The sequence below is a fragment of the Taudactylus pleione genome, unplaced genomic scaffold (assembly GCF_031769625.1).
Source record: "Taudactylus pleione unplaced genomic scaffold, aTauple2 ptg000212l, whole genome shotgun sequence".
Lineage (NCBI taxonomy): Eukaryota > Metazoa > Chordata > Amphibia > Anura > Myobatrachidae > Taudactylus > Taudactylus pleione.
Genome location: NW_028284614.1, coordinates 11499682 through 11520251, shown reverse-complemented (window position 1 = coordinate 11520251; position 20570 = coordinate 11499682). Strand labels below are relative to the sequence as shown.

The following is a 20570-nucleotide window of genomic DNA, read 5'->3' as shown; positions in this document are numbered from 1 at the left end:
GTATAAGGGTCAATACTGAGGGCACTGTATAAGGGACCACCACTGTGGGCACTACATAAGGGGGCACTGTATATGGGACACTACTGGGGGCACTGTATAAGAGGCACTACTGGGGGAACTGTATAAGGGGCAAGGGGCACTGCATAGGGGGACCACTACTGGGGACACTGTATGAAGGCACTACAATATATATCTTTATTTGTGGCTAGATGTTTTTTCGGTAACCAAGACTTTGGAAACCCCCCTTTCAAAAGTCTGCATTTGCCACTGGAGCGGGCGATAGCGCCAATATCTCCTGCTTAAAACGCAGGCGTATGGGACCATTTAAACGCCATTTCATGGGTGCGCATAAATTAGGCATTGTAATCTCCTGTGCAGCCCGCGGCCTGGAGAGCCACACCGTTTGCGGCTGGTCAAACTTGATTCGCACGCTGCGTGGCTGGCCGGTGGTGTGCATCAATATTACAGATGTTTACTGTGTTGCACGTTGTTGGACGTATATGAGAAGGCAGCAGTTGGCGCCCCTAAGCTCGGCTGTTCTTTGGAAGGCATTAGCATGTATTAGCAACTGCGATCCGTGAGAGATTGCATTTGCATTACCGTCTGTCTCTATCCACAGCTGTTATCTGTAGCCCCAAGCTCAGATTGTTATATAGCAAACCATTCAAATGCTGGGTACACACTCACAGATATATCACTTAGGTGTGTACCCACCATAATACACCTCTCTGTTACCAATCTTCACATAACACTTATGTGTATACCATGTTTCAGACTCTGGTTATGTTATTGTGGCACCTTCATCTCATACAAACTGTGGACTGTTACCCCCCCCCCCCCCCCTTCTACTTCTATTTGGGGTATATTTACTACAGTAAAAATAAGGGAAAATTGGAGCGCTTTTCAGTTTTAAAATGTATTAAAAGAGAAAAAGAAAAAAAAATACACAAATCAAATAAAAAAAAACTTTTACACACGAAACAACACTTAAAACATATTAAGAAAAGATAGCAAGCATAGATTGTAACAAGAGAATATTATCCTTTCAGCACATAAGCTTTAAATAGCAGAAGCAATAACTTGGTAGTGGCAACATACTGTATGTATAAATATTAATAGGGATCCTGCTACATACAGTATGTAGCTAATTGTTTCAAACTGATGGCAACTTCCTCGTTTAATTGACTAACGACAGACTGCGGCAGAGGGAATTTGTTATTGCGGTGTATAACCCTCACATAGCACCTGCAGCCATTAATACCCCTTTTACATGGTTCCAACCCGGCACAGACCCGGAACATGACCCCTTTATACTGCAGCGCTGACCTGGCTTATCCCAGGGTTGGCGCCGTTTACACCAGACCCAGGTCTGTAGGGACCTGGGTCTTCCGGCGTTGCAGCAGACGCTTGGAGATGATGTAATCTCCAAGCGCACGTAGCATGCGGCACGACCTGGGTCATATTGACCCAGGTAGCCCCATTTACACTGCAGGGTGCCATGGGAAGGACCTGCGCCCAACCCTGCAAGCTACCCGTGTTGGATCCCCGAGTCACTAGACCCGGGTTGATCCATTTCCACTGACTAAAAACCCGGGTTGATGCGCGTTCATGTGCACCAACCCAGGATTTTCATGTCAGTGTAAAAGGGGTATAAGATTGTCAGGCCCAAGCACAAATATTTAGCAAGCTGAGTGTTTGTATTGTTAGTTGAATAGCAGGGAGAGTTATATATTGTAGCATTAGCATGCATACATATTAGATGATCCAATTACTCAATCCCATATTCAGTCCATCTACTATGCCTGGATATCCGGACAGGGGATCTTAGGATCTAATGTTGAAGGGCTTCTCCACATATCAGACAGTTCAATTCATGCTGGGAGGTTAATTACCTCAGTTTCCCGTTGTACCAGCTCTGCAATGGCAATAGTAGCAATCCAAGTTCAAACTTATACCGTTCCTAAGCTGTTGGGTACCACTCAACGCGTTTCTCCGCCTTCCAACTTTATTGGCGGTTTCCTCAGGAGACATAGCACCTTACTGCGGCTCTCTCTATTTATTGTTGTGCCGCAAACTCAATTAGCTGTTTTGGCTAATGAGCGCCCAGGCGCATGCACATATTAGTGCGTTCCATGCCTCGCTCCCATGACGCTTCTTTATACAAAGTCCTATTGCCGATTACAAGAATATGTGAGCATGCGCACATCCAGTACTCTCTCCAACTTACTCCAATATTCTTTGAATGAGAATATATAGAACTTAAATAGATACCTTAGTTGTGAAATACATATTCTCAACTATTAAAAAGCTAATTAAACACAGCCAATTTAAACTTTCTATCCCTATATTATATCTATCATATTTGCAAAGATCTAGCATGCTAATTGTAGAAAAGAGAACAGATCACGTGCATTATTACATTACCTATACAGTCACATAATAGCATTTTATATATTAGAAAACAAATATATAAAAATATATATTTCAATAAATGCATTCACATTGGAGTCAATATATGTGATGGCAACATAATGTTCTATGATACATATATTAAGACCTTATTCATACAATTACTATACAGAGCACATGAATCACACAATGTCATCACCATTTTCCCTATCATAATAATATTTTTTGTATTTTTATATTTATATACCTCTATCTATCAATAAATAGCTCTAACCTGGTATAACTATACTAACATAACAATCATATATAAATTCCATGACCAATTAAACCTAACCCATCAGATATTATTCAACTCAACAATATCGTTTAGATCTTGTGGTATTAATATTTTCAAGTGAAATATCTAATAGAGTAGTAAATAGTAAATGGCTCGTATCAAAATTCGGTTCATCACAATGACAGTACGAGCTAAGTTTGGAGAGTGTATGTGACTTCAGTTTTTTCCAGATATTCCTCCTATGCTCCATAAATCTCCTCCCGTGTAGTGGTCTGGTGGTGCGGCCCACATATTGGATGCCACTCCCATATATGACATTTGACGATCTACAGTTTAAAAATCCTTTGATCACAAAATTCTCCCCTAACACCTGTGATGTGAAATCTAAGTGTATGTAGGCAGGTAATACATTGGTTCTCTCTACAATGAAAAGAACCCTCGTAGTTTAGGAGGCATCAATGTAACAGAATCTACTTTATTTTCCAACTCTATCTAATTATGACTTTAAATTTTCTGAGCAACTAAAGATGACAGATTTCTCAGGTATTATTAAAGGACCAATGAATTCATCCAATTTTAACTGAAGTACATTTTTCTTTGTAATATTTTTGATGTCATAGGCATATGAGGTGCACTGAGTCACAAATGCCAATGATCTCTAACTATCCCTTTATTACTCTCCCATCAGGGAATTTCTATATGCTTAATTCAAAACTGGTTCCAGGTATCCCTGTTCTAAGAAAGACTGAAATAACCCTGATACCTGTTTTTCATAATCACGCCTCCTGGGTCTAGATGTCTGCTGCAATATGGCAGTGTGCAGGACCTACCCTAGCAGTTTGTTTTTATCTCATTGGCATTGTTTCCGTTTGTTTTTTTTTAAACATTGAAGACTTTCTGCAGACAAAGAAACGATAGTGTAGATTTAGACCCCTGCATTGTATGCACTAAGTATTATAACTGGAATGATTGCACTGTGTACAGTTAGTATTGTTCTTTAAATAAAATAAATAACCCGCACCCCCTCCAAATCCTGTTGTGTGCTTACCAGATAGTAATCTGTTTGTGATAGTTTTTAGGACAAAGATTAATCATTTCTAGGGAATGTAGGGTATGTAAATATCTTCTGTGGCACCATCAGGCCTGTCCACAATATGACAGACACCAAATACTTTCCGTACAGTTTGCACATTCTAGCAACTAACTCATTATATAGTGCCCAGCTATTGCCTATTTGTTGAAACGTAACATTATGAACCTTCCTGCCCTCTGTAGAACCTTAATTCAGTAACTGAAAAAGTTTTGTGCCAGAATACTACGTCGTGCCTTACAACACAACAACGTAATCTTTTTTTTTTTTTTTATTGGGACTTTAAAGTTTTTATTTCTTTAACTATCCTGTTTTCATCACGTCCCTTCTGCTCGCCTATAACTTTTTAACAAATGTCTGCTCGAATGTACTTTTGCAAATATATTTAGGGGCATATTCAATCGTCTGCTGTAAAATTAAATTTTACCTATCGCACAGTAATTCCATTTAGCGTGCCTAAGTATGCTCCCTCTTACTGCCCAAACCAATTGTAAAAAGTGGTCACGCAGTAATTTTCTGTCACGTTAGCTGTGTTAAGTGTGAGGAATAATGAGGAAATCAGCCTGTACCCCAAATAAGCACAAACTAGCATTGGATTACAGTATAGAAGTTTATTAGTGGCAAAAAGCAAAAATAATCGGGGCTCTTAAAAGGTGTCAAATGGCTGTTTTAGTTTTTTTTTTTTTTTTAAAGAACATTGAAAAAACACTGAATACGTGTTCTACAGTAGATTACATGCCCTATATTTATTTGGGGCGCATAAAAATGCATGTGAGTTGATTTTGTGTACTTTTAAGCCACTTTTAATTTGCTAAAAAAAAAAACCCTGTAACTCCCACCAGCAAACCTAAAACATCTGTCCCATCAATAGAACACCCCCATATACCTGTCCCAAATCATTTAACCCATTATTCTAAATTTTTCTAAATTTCACCCCAAAAATTATATGTCATTATTGGACAAAATAAGCTAATTAAAAACTTCTAAGTATCTAATTAACCATTAGGGGAGTTGTTCCAGGGGGTTTGAACCAAGTACTGATATTCTTACCTTAAAATAGGGATTTTACTAAGGGGCCGCAAGATAAAAGCAGCGCTAAGTCCTAAGGAACGTGTATTACATGGTGAAAACTTATCCCGGGTTTTTAACAAAGACTTTTCGCACCGGCGAAAATGGTGTCAACGGCGATAAATTATTGGCGATAACGGGTTTTCGCTGGTTAATTGAATACGGCCCCAAGATGGTAACAGTAGACTTCCTTTTGCAGACATTTATTATTTCAGTGACCTGGCGCAGGTGGAGAAGGCTTATTTAGATGAACTGTTTTACAGGTGGGCACAAAGCACAAATAACTTTAATTCTCTGGTGGGCCAGAGGGGCTATACATTTAAATGTGTCCCTGTATTTATAGTGAGATGCATACTGCGCCTTTCAGTTGTACTTTATGGAAGAGCTTAGGTGCCGTTCAGCTATTATAAGAAAAGAACAAACAAAAGTGAGGCGTAATTTAGGACGCGAACAAGGATAAATCGAGCTGTAATTCCTGGGGAGAAAACCTGGACTGTTTATATGAGTGAAGAGTTTTTTTTCTGAAGTGGTCGCAGGTTGGACTTTGATGTGACGTGTTATAGTTTACACCATACGCATTTAATAAGACTAAAAGATAAAGAAAGGCTGTCTGCAAACCCAGGAACATTGGTGCATGGATAATTGGATATACACCTGGGCATGCACGGTGTGCATAAAGAGGTATTGCTAATCCAAGTTTTTTGCATTTTGTTAGTGATCATTAATGTTTCCCAGTATATTATTGTTTTAACAGGGTTATATATTGTTTTAGCAGGATTATATATTGTTATATATTGTTTTAGCAGAGATATATTACATAACATATAATGCTAGAGTTCTCAACTCCACTTCTCAAGTACCACCAACACAGTGGCGTATCTATAATGGGTGTAGGGTGTGCGGGGAACATGGGCCCCGCACCGCACACCCTGCACCCATAATATTACTTACCTCTACGGTGTCCCACGTCGGTGTGAGGGCCCGGCGCTGTAAAACGACTGGAAAATGGCCTCGGCGGTCATTTTCCCGTCGTTTGCGCATGCGTAGTACAGGGAAAATGACCACCGCGCCCATTTTCCCGGTGACCTGTGCATACACTATAGACTCTGGGCTCACTCTAGTGCCCAGAGTCTATAACTCCGGCGCTGGCCGTGCACAGCTCAGTGCGCTGCCGGGCGGAGAGGAGGGGGCCCATGTCGGAGACTGCACATGGGCCCGCTCTTCTCTAGAAATGCCCCTGCACCAACAGGTCATGTTTTGTGGATTTCTTTAATCATGCAAAAGTGGATGTGGTATAAATGATCGACAATATAAAGGTTGACAGTCAATAGGTCGACACTAAATGGTCAACATGCAATAGGTTGATTGCCACAAATGGTCGACAGGTGCAAAATTGTAATGTAACCCTAATCCTCACCCTAACCCTCCCCCTAGTGCCTAAACTTGGCCTAAAGCTGAGTACACACCTAACAGATATATCTGTAGATGATGGGTTGTTCATAGACTCTGAACAACCATCATCTGTCATGTGTCCGCGGGTCCTGCTGGCCCAGGGGTGTCGCGCCCCCCTCTCTGCGGCCTCTGCAGCAAGTGTACGGGTGGTCGGCAGACTGACCTTACACACAGCACGATGCCCCAATATATCTGCAGACATATTAGGCATTGGCTGTGCAGCACAGCCGACGCGATATGTCTGTGAACGACGTCGTTCACAGACATATCGCGGGTACACACTGGCCGACGCACACAAGATATATTGGCCGATCAATTGATCGGCCAATATATCTGCCAGTGTGTACCCAGCATAGCCCCCAACCATAAAACATGTCGACCATGTTTGTATCGACCATTTGAACCCGTCGACCTTTTGCCCCTGTCAACCTATTGCATGTCAACTATTTAGCATCGACCTATTCATTGTCAATGTTCTATCAGGATACCGCACAGGTGAGGTCATCTATTGTGCTGGGTCAGTAATTATCCCACCTGTTCCCAGTGACAGAAATCCTCACACCATGACCTATTGGGAAAACGTGAGGGTTGAGAACCCCTGATGTAAATATATTTATATACAGTGCTCGCGGAACACAGCCCTGTACAGAGGAGCCAGAGAGTCTGGCTGTACAGTCTAGCTATGGCGATGCTCCCCAGATTATTAGGCACTTGTATCTATATTCCTGATGGCCTGTTACCCTCTCCCCTCCATTTGTCAATATTGTTTTTTTATTTTATCTTATCCAGCTCCTCTTTCTGACAGTGGAATATAATGTCCATATATATTTATCTTATTAGCTTTCTTATCTTAGGCTACATGACATTTTATCTTGTTGACATGTTAGTAGCTTATCCTATTGCATTGTTCTTTGCTTATATAAGAGCCCTGTTTTAATCATTTGAATAAAAAATGTAAGTGACAGAATTTCAGTCTAGTTATGTAAGCTGGGTACACACTAATTGTATCTGTAGCGCACAGGTTCTCAAACTCAGTCCTCAGGATCCCAAAACAGTGCATGTTTTCCATGTCTCCTCACAGATCACAAGTGAAATAATTAGCTTCACCTGTGGATCTTTTAAAATGTGTCAGTGAGTAATGACTACACCTGTGCTCCTGCTGGGTGACCTGCAAAACGTGACCTATGTGGGGTCCTGAGGACCGAGTTCGAGCACCACTGCTGTAGCGGATCGGCCGGGTATGTGAACGGCTTATAGCAGGTTGACCCAGCAGCACAGCCGATTCTGATATATCTAGCAGATATATCGTCTAGCTGTGTATACTTGTGCCCCCTCAACCAACCGTACACTGGCTGCAGGGATCACCGACACTGACATAACACTGACATAACGCTGATGAAATGTCCACATTAGAATGTCGACAAAACATCCCTGTTGGTCTAGTGGTAACTTACCTGGTACAGCAGGTACAGCTGTGTCTTCCGGGTCGGCAGTGACACAATGATGACTTTGGTGGATCCTGTGCGGCACCCGGCAGTGAGTATTGTTAATCCTAACCCACTCCCCAGCGCCTAATCCTAACCCTCCCGTCCGCCCAGAATGTCAACATTTCACATTATTTCAGATGTCGACATTCTGTGTATGCCGACATGTTCAGTGTCCCCATTCCACATCATAACTGTCACCATACGGGATGCAGTCAGGAAGCCGACCTTCGAAATGCCGACCGCCGGCTTCCCGAATGTCAAAAATTGGCAAAGTACTAATGACAGGCGTCAAAATCCCGATGCCTGTCATTAGACCTATGCTGGGAGCCCGACGCCCGGCATACCGAATGAAGGTAGGCCAGGCGCTGGGCGCGGACAGGCGCGGGAGGGGAGGGTTAGGTTTTAGGGCTCCCAGGGGGACTTAGGGTTAGCCACCCACCCGGGAGGGTTAGGTTTAGGCTAGGGGAAGGGGGGGTTAGGTACCCCTAAGGGAGGGTTAGGGTAGGGGGTAGGCTTAGGGGTACTTACCAAAATCAGCTGTCGGGATCTTCACCCCTGCCGGGCTTTCGCTGACGGGATTTGAACCATGCGGCCAGCGATATTACTGTACATACTGATTCCCACCATACAACCACATCCCCTTGTCCTGCGCTTTTAATAAGACGTATCTCGTGCCTGTTCTCTGGCACAAAAACACATTTCTAGGTGCATACTACCTAATGTAAAACAAAGCAGTGTCCAGGGACATGTTCTTCTTCCATTCACCAGGCACTTCTATAACATTTACCATCCCAATGGTGGCAATGTCCGTTTTGAAGTGACGATTGGAAACTATTTCGGAGCATGCAGTGCTTGCAGATCTCTTGATTTGGAAAGTGAATGCAGTGCAGCGATGGCGAGGGAGCAAGCTAGCAATTGAACAGTTGGAGTGTGTTTGATTGGGAAACCTTAGGTCCTAGTGCCCCCTGCTGGCAAACTGTGGAAAAGTATTTCAATGTGTTCATGTTACATTATCTGAATTACAGAATTTGTGAAAGAAAAAGTCCTATTGGAGGACATACAGTAGCAGGTTTGTTCAATACCAGATCAAGGGGTCTATGTACTAATAATTGCGGAACTGCCGCGATTATCATCTATCCATATCACAGGGGATATTTTTATTTTCAATTAAAATATCCCCGCTATGTACAAAGGGGAACTTGCAGGGACAGGGGTTGTAGTAACCGCTGTCTTTGCAAGTTATATCCCTGGCAAATTGTATAAGTCTTTCATGTGTGTAAAAGACTTCTCCGGGGGAAGCTGGCACTGTGAATGCGTACAGCGTCAGCTTCCGGAGTCGGCTGGGGTCTACAAGAGAGAGAGATCAGAAGATCTCTTTCCTGCTCCTGGAGCCTCCATAGGCTTAAAGCAGTTTACATCACTACCGGAGGCCAAACTTCGAAAAACGTCGCTTTTGGAGTTTGGTACATAGGGGTCAGATCGTAGTCCGCGATCTGCCGTGCTAATTAGTATTTTGCCAGAGATTTCTGTGAGCTGCGGAGTGGTTCTGATTTTGGTTTCCAGTTCCGCCTGTTAAAATTTTTTAAAAAGGATAAATAGAGTTCAGGTATTCTGGTTTACAAATTGTTTATTTAAAAAATAAAAAAAAATATTTTTTTTTATTCAACAATCCCTGCGGTCGCCATGTGGGCTTCCGGTCCCAGCACCCATGAGCAGCCGGCCACCTTCCAGAACAGCAGGTGAGACTAGCAGGGAGGCCGAGCTGGGGACTACAGTGCCCAAGACACCATTGCTGCGTGCAGCCAGCGCTTCCCTGCCAGGTACTAGGGACGCCGCCATGGAGGCGGCACAGCTGGGACTGCAGAGAGGGGGCCTACATGTATGACCCCTTCCCACATGTCCCCAGGAGGGTCATTATCCTGCACACCCTAATAGGGGGCCCTTGCCGGAGTGCCTCTAACCTGGGCATTAGTGTGGATAATTAAGTTTCATACTTGAAATCTAAGGAGTCCATTCAGTTCTGGGCAATGCCCACAAATTAGTGTGCACCTATACCTCAAATATGGTAGCCCCTAAATCACATATTTTAATACACACCCCTATGAGGCTGTAACTAAAATACGCTATTGAGGGTGCTGCTGCAGGCATTGCAATGACACATCGCGGGCGCCAACTGCAATTTGACCCTCATTGGTTGGGTTCGGTGTGGCTTCTTCCGTCACTATGTCGACAGTGACTTTGCAGACACAAGAAAGCTGGTGCCGGGATCACGATATCCCTGCCTATGGCACCAAATTGGTCAGGGCTATCCCTGTTGGGAGATATATATACACCAATGGCTTATAATACTCAAAGTACATAGATTTGGTACATAAGATGTGGGAATTTCCATGAACCCTTACTGTCAGTGCAGTTGCACAATTAGGAATAATTGTACCGTACCCAGAAAGGTTTTCTGGTCAGTAAATGGACCTTCATAAATGATGTAGTACACAGGTTTCCAATAAATGAACCTTACTGTGTATATATTTTCCTTCTAAGTAGCCCATATATTAATAACTAGGTCTTTGGAGCTGAAAGTGACAGATAAGCAGTTCTGACTCAGAGAGTTAATGAATGAGGTTACAGAATCATTACACTGTTATCACTGAGCAGATAATAATAGAGGCTGAATCACATCACTTATTCAGCATTTAGGGATAGAGAAAATTCATGCAAACACAATACGATATGCTAAACGTAACGGGGCGGATTCACAGTGGAACACCCATATGCAGAGTTATATGCATCCGTGGCCCAACCACGTCATTATCACTGCGGACCTGCACCAACTCTGCATGTTCCACAATTCAGTCAACATGCCCACTTTGATCTTTGCTTAGGTGAGAAAGGCCCGGTACCAGCCCAGTTGATCCCTTTCAGCCACAAAATGCAGATGCTTTCCGTTCGCCCGTAGCTACATACTATGGGGGTATTCAATATGTGAGCGAAAAGTCTGTGCTGGACTTTTAGCTCCATATCGGAGGTTTGATGGGGATAAAGTATCGGTCGCGTGCCCGCTTTATCCCCGTATTCAATTCGAAAGCTGCAAAAATGGGACCCGTCGGAAAGGTACTATAAGTATCGGAAAAATTTGGGAGTTTTTGGGAAAGCATCCAGGGACCCCCCTAATGATGTCCTGACATGGGGGATCATTATGGGTAGCCCCATTTTAGCCTGCAGAAGGTAATTATGTTTTTTAAAATAGCCGCGGCAGGTGTTTCTTCCCGACAGGGAAAAAGGGGAGAAGAAGAGTACTTAGCTTTTTTTTTTTACAAAAAAAAACTAGGTGCATCAATTTTGGGGTACATGAAAATGGGTGCAAGCATATTTTTGAGTCCCTAAGATGCATTTTTAAAATTCTTCAAAAATGCACCTGCCGCTACCACCCGCAATGAAGAAAACACCTGCCGCATACTTGGGAATTTAAATTGTCCTCTGAATTTAATTTGTCTATTGTAGAATTGTGTTCACTATTTTTTTTTTACCCCGAAATTAAAGTTACGTTTTTGGGATGTCCAGATTTTTTTTGACTTTTTTTTTAAATTACATTCCCAGGGGTGCAGGCTATTTTGTTTTAAGCCTGCACCCCTAAATCCCAATACTGCACTTTTTTTCACCACCTATTTCAGTGGTGAAAAGTTATCCCCATGTTTTTTCAAAGACTTTTCGAACCTGCGGGGGATAATTGAAATAGATGAAAATGACGATTCCGACATTTCGCTCCAAATTGAATATGGCCCTATATGTTCCTGGAGAAATTTCAGAGCAAAAACATGCAAGATACACCCAGCAAACGGCTTTGCGTCTAACGCCACATCAGTCCCATAAACAAATATATAAATAATGGGATGCAGTCAGGAAGCCAATGGACTAAATGCCGACCGCCGGTTTCCCACTGTGTAATCCCGACAGGGGTCATTATACCTACGTCGGGCTCCCGGCATAGGTATAATGACAGGCATCGAAATCTCGACGCCTGTCATTATACCTACGCCGGGAGCCCGATGCCCGATAGACCGAATGAAGGTAACTGGGCGGCTGGCACAGACAGCCGCGGGGGGGAGGGTTAGGTTAGGGGCTCCCGGGGGGACTTAGGGTTAGGCACCCCCCTGGGAGGGTTAGAATTAGGGTTAGGCTAGGGGAAGGGGGGTTATGGTTAGGCACCCCTGGGGTAGGTTAGGGTTAGGCAACCCCCCTGGGAGTGTTAGGTTTAGGCTGCGGAGAAGGGGGGGTTAGGTTTAAGCACTTACAAGGGGGTTAGGGTTACGCACTAGGGGGGGAGGTTAGGGTTAGGCACCCCTAAGGGACCGTTAGTATGACATTCGCCGGGCTAACGTCCGGCGGTTTGTCATACCGATTCCGTTTTTCACAAATATATTTAGAAAAAATTCAGCAGCCTATTATGAAGATCTCTAATATGCAGGCGTGATTATGGGGGAAGAAATTTTCCTACGCTCAGCTGATGTAAGATAATTGGGCAGGTCACGTGTATTGGTACCAGATGCAATATGGAATGGACATATTTGAGTATACACATGTGTAGCCAAATGACACTCATCACACTTTGATGTCTTCACCAGACTTGGGGCCTGTTTCAGAGATGGATGCCAATGCGATTGCAGCTGCGTTTTTGTCTTACCATAAAACAAGTCGGGCAGAAGTGCCTGAATGTGAAACTACAACTTCAAAAGGGCCTGAAATTTTGCCCTAGTAATATTATTAACTTTTTTCATCTATTTATAGACGTTCAAAAATTCATAAGAAAATTGTGCTTGTCACGAATGAGAATCAATTTAATTTAAAATACAATCTACTTTCAACCCCAGTAATGTTAAGGGGTGTTTTGTAGATTGTTAATGAGGAGATTAACAAATTACAGGGCACTTTATCACCTCATAAACATAATATGAATAGATCCAAAAGGGAAGCATTAGAAAAGCTTAGGAAAAATTAATCAATTATTACTAAACCTGCTGAGAAGGGGGGTGGGATTGTCAGTTTTATATAGAACACGATATGTGGAGGAGGCAGTATGTCAGCTTAAGGATGACCATACGTACAAAAAGTGAAGGTCTGACCCATCTCATAACATTTTAAATAATCTTAAGAGTCTAATGAAATAATATTTAGATATGGGAACCATTGATAAAACAACTTCTGATTTTTTTCATTAACGAAGAGTATACTGTTCCAGATCTTAATTCCTACCCCCCTGGAAGACCTATAATCGCAGGTACCAACTCTATTACGGCCAATTTGTCCCATTTTATTGATTTTTATTTGCAGCCATTAGTTGTGAAAGGCAGATCTCATTTAAAAGACACTAGAGATGTTTTAATTAAATTAAATTATGTTAAATGAGGGAGCAATATGTTCCTAGTAACAAGTGATGTAGCATCACTGTATACGATAATAAAGCATACAGATAGGATAGAAGCTGTTCAACATGCACTTTCCATTAGTGATATGGATAAAAATGTACAAGGTTTTATTCTAAAAGGAATCATGTTTATTTTACATAATAATTATTTTAATTTTGATGGGGATATTTATAACCAAGAGATTGGTACCACCATGGGAACCGAGTTTGCCCCCAGATTTGCAAATATTTAAATGACCAGATGGGAAGAAACTTCTGTCTAGCATGGTAATGGCTGGGGGGCAAACCTGGCTTGTTGGTGGCTGTACATTGACAATGTACCTACCTCAATAATAATAATATGAATATTAAATTAATTTTTCATTTTAGCCAGCATATTAATTTTTTAGATCTGGAAATATATATTTCAAATGGTAAAATAGATAAAAGGCACAGATGAATCATTTTTCTAAGTGCTACCCATAGAAATGATGAAGACCTAGGTAGCATTGGTAGTTTTCTGGTCAATAATCACCTTAAATAAGATGGATGTGTGTATATTAACACATATATACTTTCTGTAATCACACTTAGCATATAGCAATGGATCAACAACAAGGTTAAACTCACTCTTGACTTCCGAAGTCGCCAGGACATACACGCCGGAGAATGGGCACTTCATCCGGAAGTGTTTCAACTCCTGGTGGACAAGTGGGGATTACTGGACATAGACCTCATGGCATCATGTCACAACCACAAGGTCCCCAGGTATGGGTCCAGAACAAGCGACCCCTCAGCCACCTTCGTGGACTCTCTGGCGGTGAGGTGGAGCTTTAGGTTGGAATACCTGTTTCCTCCAATCTCCCTCCTCTCAAGAGTCAGAAAGTTCAAGCAGGAAGGCGGCAGGATGATACTAATAGCCCCTGCCTGGCATAGGAGGCATTGGTTCTCCGATCTGACAAGTCTATCCATAGACAGTCCACTTCCACTGCCTCTAAGGCAGGATCTGCTAATGCAGGGTCCCTGTTTTTACTAGGATTTACCTCGGCTGGCTTTGACACCATGGCTCTTGAGTCTTCCATCTTGAAAGCCAGGGTTTTTTCCTCCTCTGTGATTCGGAAGATGCTGAAAGCAAGGAAGCCTGCTTCCGCTTGCATCTATCACAGAATTTGGCATTTAATTTTTTCTTTGGTGTTCCCACAGAAAATATGACCCTAAGATTTTCAAGGTATCAAGAGTACTTGCTTTTCTCCAGGCTGGATTAGACTTAGGTCTGTGCCTGGCTACCTTGAGAGTCCAAATTTCTGCTTTGACAGTTTGGTTCCAGCGCAAGATTGCCCCTCTGCCGAATGTTAGAACATTCTTACAAGGGGTTCTTAAGCAGCAACTACCATTTCTCCCACCGGTGGTAACGTGGGATTTATCTTTGGTTCTCAGGGTACTGCAGGCGCATCCCTTTGAACCCTTGGATAAGGTGGACTTAAGATGGCTGACTGCAACGACACTCTTTTCTTCTCGCCATCTCTTCAGCTCATAGTTTCTTACTTGGCAGCATTGTCATGTTGCTCTCGTTGCTCTCCATATTTGACTTTTCATCAAAATAGAGCTGTCCTCCGTACCAAGGCGGACTACCTTACCAAGGTTGTTTCCCACTTTCATATAAATGAGGAAATTTTAGTCCCGGCCTTTCAGTCTTCAGACCTGTCTACAGGTGAAGCTTCCCTGGATGTGGTTCGATCCCTTCATATCTACAGGGATCGGACCAGCTCCATTAGGAAATCAGATTCTCTTTTTGTGTTATATGGATTTCACAAACAAGGTTGGCCAGCAAACAAACAAGGTTGGCTCGCTGGCTTTGTATGACTATTTCTCAGGTCTATACACAGGCTGATCTCCCTGTTTCTATCAAGGTGACAGCACATTCCACTCGGTCTGTTGGACCATTATGGGCGGTAAGAAATGGCGCCTCGGCTGTACAGCTGTGCAAGGTAGCCACTCGGTCTTCCATTAATATGTTTTCAAGTTTTATACTTTTGATACGTTTGCCTTCCAGGATGCTTCCTTTGCGCGGAAGATTTTCCTCTATGCACAGGAGCGTCCCCACCCTTAAGGGAACTGCTTTAGGACGTCCCCAAGTTACTTCCTGTGAACCCTATGGAACCCAAATTATGGTATAACATACCTTTGATAATTATTTTTCTTCGAGGTCCATAGGGTCCACAGAGCGCTCATCCTGACGCACCTGCCTCAGTTGGGATCTGTTCTTTAGCCTTTTTTCACATTTTTAGCCTTTTTCACATTCCCGCTTCATATGTTGAGTGTTTCTTGTGGAAGTACTCCTTCTCCACTCTCCATCTCTTGCCATTAGGCTTGTTTATGAACTGAATATCTGTGGCTGGAGGTGGGGTATATAGGGAGGAGGACCAGTGCATGCTGGGAGCTCTAAAGCTTTGCTGTTTGGTGCATTGGATGTGATCCAACTACATACACCAAGGTAATTCCTGTGGACCCTATGGACCTTAAAGAAAAATAATTATCAAAGGTATGTTATACCATAATTCTGTCTATCTCTATTACTAACACAGAGACCTAACTGGGGAGGTGAGTGAGTCTGGGAGTGTCATGGTAACATCACTCTCATTGTAATTAAATGGGGATGTGAAGAGTATTAATTTGCAGAATATGGACATAGATGTAATTAGATCGGAACATACAAGATGTTTCTATTTGTAGAGAAGCTTGGGGATAAAGTAATATTTTACTCTTGTCCAGGGAGGGACATATTCATACTTATTAGTGCCTCTCTATTTGTAGGATTATATTGTTGTGAAAAAATCTGGTGAGTGCTTGACATCCAATAGCTGTCACCATGTTTCTGGAGCATGGAGAAGGACCCAGAGCCCCATCACAGTGCCTCCACCTCACTCACTTATACATGAAAGAGACAATGACCAGGAGATCCTGGGACTCACCAACAAGATAATTCAGCTGCTGACTGGAGAGGTGACTGCTGGGAATGGGACATTATACAGTAACACCAGGGGATGTGTCTGGGTGATGGCTGTATCATTGTGTGTGTCAGGTTCCTATAAGGTTTCAGGATGTCACTGTTTATGTCTCCATGCAGGAGGAGTAGGAGTATATAGAAGGACACAGAGATCTGTACAAGTACGTGATGATGGAGAATCCCCAGCCCCTCACATCACTGGGTAAGAGAAGATCATGGTTAGATTAACGAAATAACAAGATGGCAATTACCTGGTACCAATGTTTTTGAGTTGCCCACAAACCATTTGCTGTATTTTCTTCATTTGTTCTTAAAATTTTAATCACTGCTTCAACTCCTTCGCTGCTAAGGATGAGCCTGACTCATTCTGTGAATATACCTTAAAGCTGCGGAGGATGAGTCAGGCTTGTCCTCCATATTGTGGGGGCTAATGAAAAAAGGAAACAAGGTTTTACCTTACCGCCACCAATTTTTGATGACGAGGTAAGTCCAGGGTGCCCTTAGCGTTAGCCGTGGGGGGGAGAGTTAAGTTTAGGGAGCGTAGCGGGTTAGAGTTAGGTTTGGGGGAGGAGGTTAGCGTTAGGCACCCCTGGGGGGATGTTAGGGTTAGGCACCCCCTGGGAAGGATAGGTTATGGGTGCGGAAAGGGGGGGGTTAGGGTTAGGCACCCCCAGGGGGAGGTTAGGGTTAGGGTGGGAGAGGGGTTGGGATAGGTTACTTACCTGCCCTGTCGGGATCTTCTCCCTTCAGGCTGCCGACAACGGGATATGAACCTATTCAGCCGCCGGGACATCATACCCATTCCCATTGCATTATAGGTGGCATTTATTATTATATGGCATCAGGTGTGCGCAGTCACATGATGGGGCAGTTGTGGGACATCCCCATTGGTCCAGTGTCCCCCAAGTGGATGAAGGAGAGAATGGAAGTTTTATATGTACTATAAATTGTTTTCCCTAAATCCACTGACGGACAGGACGGACACTGAGTAACACCCATTTCTCATTAGTTCTCTTGTAATATAAAAAGTTTGCCAAAGTTAAATGTAATGAGGGTTATGTTATTCCTCTCCCGTAATTAGTTTCTCTCTTGTGCTCCTGTGGGGCAGCGTTAGATGAATAATGGAGTCTCCTGCAGGATGGTTATATAGACGAGGGAGGAGCACTAAGAATATTGAGTATTTTACAGTTCCAATGTCCTGGAGATGGCTTTATACACCATGATCCAGATTCCACCAATAGGTTCAGAGAAAGGGACTATTTATGAGTATAAACTCAGGTTTTATGCCCATATTCTGTTTATCTCCTTCAAGAGCGGTCCTGTCAATCTTATGGATATGTGATAATCCTATCACAGCACAGTAGTTTGGAGATGTGGCCTAATGGCAGTATATTGGTGTACCATCATTGTGGCTGGGTTATAGAGTGATTTGGGAATGGAAGACACAATATTTATATGGCGGAATGTGCTAGAGGCAGAAATAAAATGCTGACACTACATTGAAGCAAAGTATAATAGGTGTTTTTTTTATGTTCTTCAGCTGTCTCGGAGGATGAAAATGTTTCCCACACCAAGTTTCATTCTTTATATTGTGGACACAGATATATACATGTTATCGGAAATTACCAACAGTTACAGTGCTTTAAAATATGTAGTATTCAAAATGGGTTGAAATCAGTAACAAGTAAGACTAAAGAATATCTCTCATGTGAGGGAGAAAATTTTACAGACACTGACATATATACACCCACATATCATAAACAGTATACATCTCATAGTAAGGAGGAATCGGTCTCATGTGATGGAGGAGACCTCACACACACTGACATGTATACACCCACAGATCATACACAGTATACATCTACTCATACTAATGAGGAATCAGTCTCACGTGATGGAGGAGAACTTACAGACCCTGACATGTATACACCCACAGATCATACACAGTATACATCTACTCATACTAATGAGGAATCAGTCTCACGTGATGGAGGAGAACTTACAGACCCTGACATTTATACACCCACATATCATACACAGTAAACACCTACTCATACTAAGGAGGAATCAGTCTCATGTGATGGAGGAGACCTTACAGACCTTGACATTTATACACCCACATATCATACACAGTATACATCTTACATCTACTCATAGTAAGGAGGAATCAGTCTCATGTGATGGAGGAGACCTCACACACACTGACATGTATACACCCACATATCATACACAGTATACACCTGCTCATACTAAGAAGGATTAGTCTCATGTGTTGGAGGAGCTCGCACACACTGACATGTATACACCCACATATCATACACAGTATACATCTTACATCTACTCATAGTAAGGAGGAATCAGTCTCATGTGATGGAGGAGACCTCACACACACACTGACATGTATATACCCACATATCATACACAGTATACATCTTACATCTACTCATAGTAAGGAGGAATCAGTCTCATGTGATGGAGGAGACCTCACACACACTGACATGTATATACCCACATATCATACACAGTATACATCTTACATCTACTCATAGTAAGGAGGAATCAGTCTCATGTGTTGGAGGAGACCTCACACACACTGACATGTATACACCCACATATCATACACAGTATACACCTGCTCATACTAAGAAGGATTAGTCTCATGTGTTGGAGGAGCTCGCACACACTGACATGTATACACCCACATATCATACACAGTATACATCTACTCATATTAAGGGGGAATCAGTCTCATGTGATGGAGGAAACCTCACAGATAGAGATAGTTATACACGTTCTGATCACACATTTACATCAGGTCATACTGACAATGAAATTATTCAGAACAACTCATTAATAACATAAAACATTAAATTGACTGAACCAGTAGAAATTATTCACCAAACGTCCACCATTGTAGGTAATATATGTAGTATCTGAAGTAACCCAGAATATGTAGTTGGTACATTGTATCCTCCTCAACATCAAGTTACAGAGAGAAAAATTGAAAATGTTGTTGGCCCAACTCATCTTTGTCAGACGAGTGGTCATAACGTTGGGCTTAAACAAAAGGAAACTTTTGGTGATATCTCAAACTTACTAAATATTGGAGAGAGAACTCTAGGAAGAAAACACCGCAGTGCTCTGAGTGTGTGGAATATTTTCTGAAGAACGCCCTACTTGTCTCCCACCAGAAAACTCATGCCATTCAATGTTCTGAATGTGGCAAATACTTTCGGACCAATTCCTGACTGGGGGTTCATCAGAGATATCACACAGGTGAGAAGCCGTACCAATGTTCCCAATGTGGGAGGCGCTTTTTAAAAAAAAAAAAAAGTGCTGGTGAAACATCAGGTGCGTCATTTGGAAGCAAAAACATTTGGGTGTTCCGATTGTGGTGAATGGTTTAGTGAGGAGTGGAGGCTGGTCAGCCATCAGGTTACTCACACAGAAGAAGAATCCTTTAGCTGTTCTGATTGTGGGATGCAAATTACTGAAAAATGGAGACTAGTCAGCCATCGGAGAACTCCCACAGGAGAGAAGCCATTTCAGTGTTCCGAATGCGGAAAACATTTTGCAGAGAAATGGACATTAGTCAGCCATCAGAGAACTCACACTGGGGAGAAACTTTTCCAATGTGCCGAATGTGGGAAACGGTTTGCACAGAAAGGGGCTTTAGGCAGACATAAGATAACTCATACGGACATTAAGCACACCTGCCCTGAACATGTGAGTCATTTTAGAAGAAAATCCACTTACCTATCAGAGGAGTCGCACAGGAGAGCGGCCATTTCGGTGTTCTGACTGTGGAGACCAGTTTGCCGACAAAAGGAGGTTGCTGAGACACCAACGAAATCAAACGGGTGTTAATTGTACGTGTCCTGAATGTGGGAAAGACTTTAGAGCGAAGTCGCCACTTGCTAATCATCTGAGAAGCCACACCAGAGAAAATACCTATGCCTGCTCCGGATGTGGGAAATGTTACAAAAATAAGTCATCGCTTGTCAGACACGAGGGATTATAAGGGGGAGTGATAGTTGCTGAGTTCCAAACGTGAGGATGGATTTGGAGACTTGTGTAGAGATAACAGCAACTCGCACTAAAGAGCCTGATTCCGAGTCGATCGCAGCTTGTGATCACCATCGCAACCGATGGTCGTGATCGTTGCTCCTTTGGCCAGGCTGCGGGAGGCGGCGAAATCTGCATCCACCGACACAGACCCTGATCTCGTCCCTCTCGGAAAACGGGGGTGACATGCCCCTGTTTCTGGGAATTGTGACCAGCCACCACCCCGCTCCGCCCCCCAAGCACAGCAGCATGTCAATTGTGCTGCGGCTTAAGAGGGTCTGCAGGCGAGATCACAGGACCCATTCTGTGCATTT

At 42.9% G+C, this 20570-nt stretch overlaps 1 pseudogene; it reads left to right on the top strand.

The window, feature by feature from the left end:
- The first annotated feature begins 11829 nt into the window (after nucleotides 1-11829).
- On the top strand, nucleotides 11830-20212 carry LOC148517757 (uncharacterized; annotated as a pseudogene).
- Nucleotides 20213-20570: the final 358 nt, after the last annotated feature.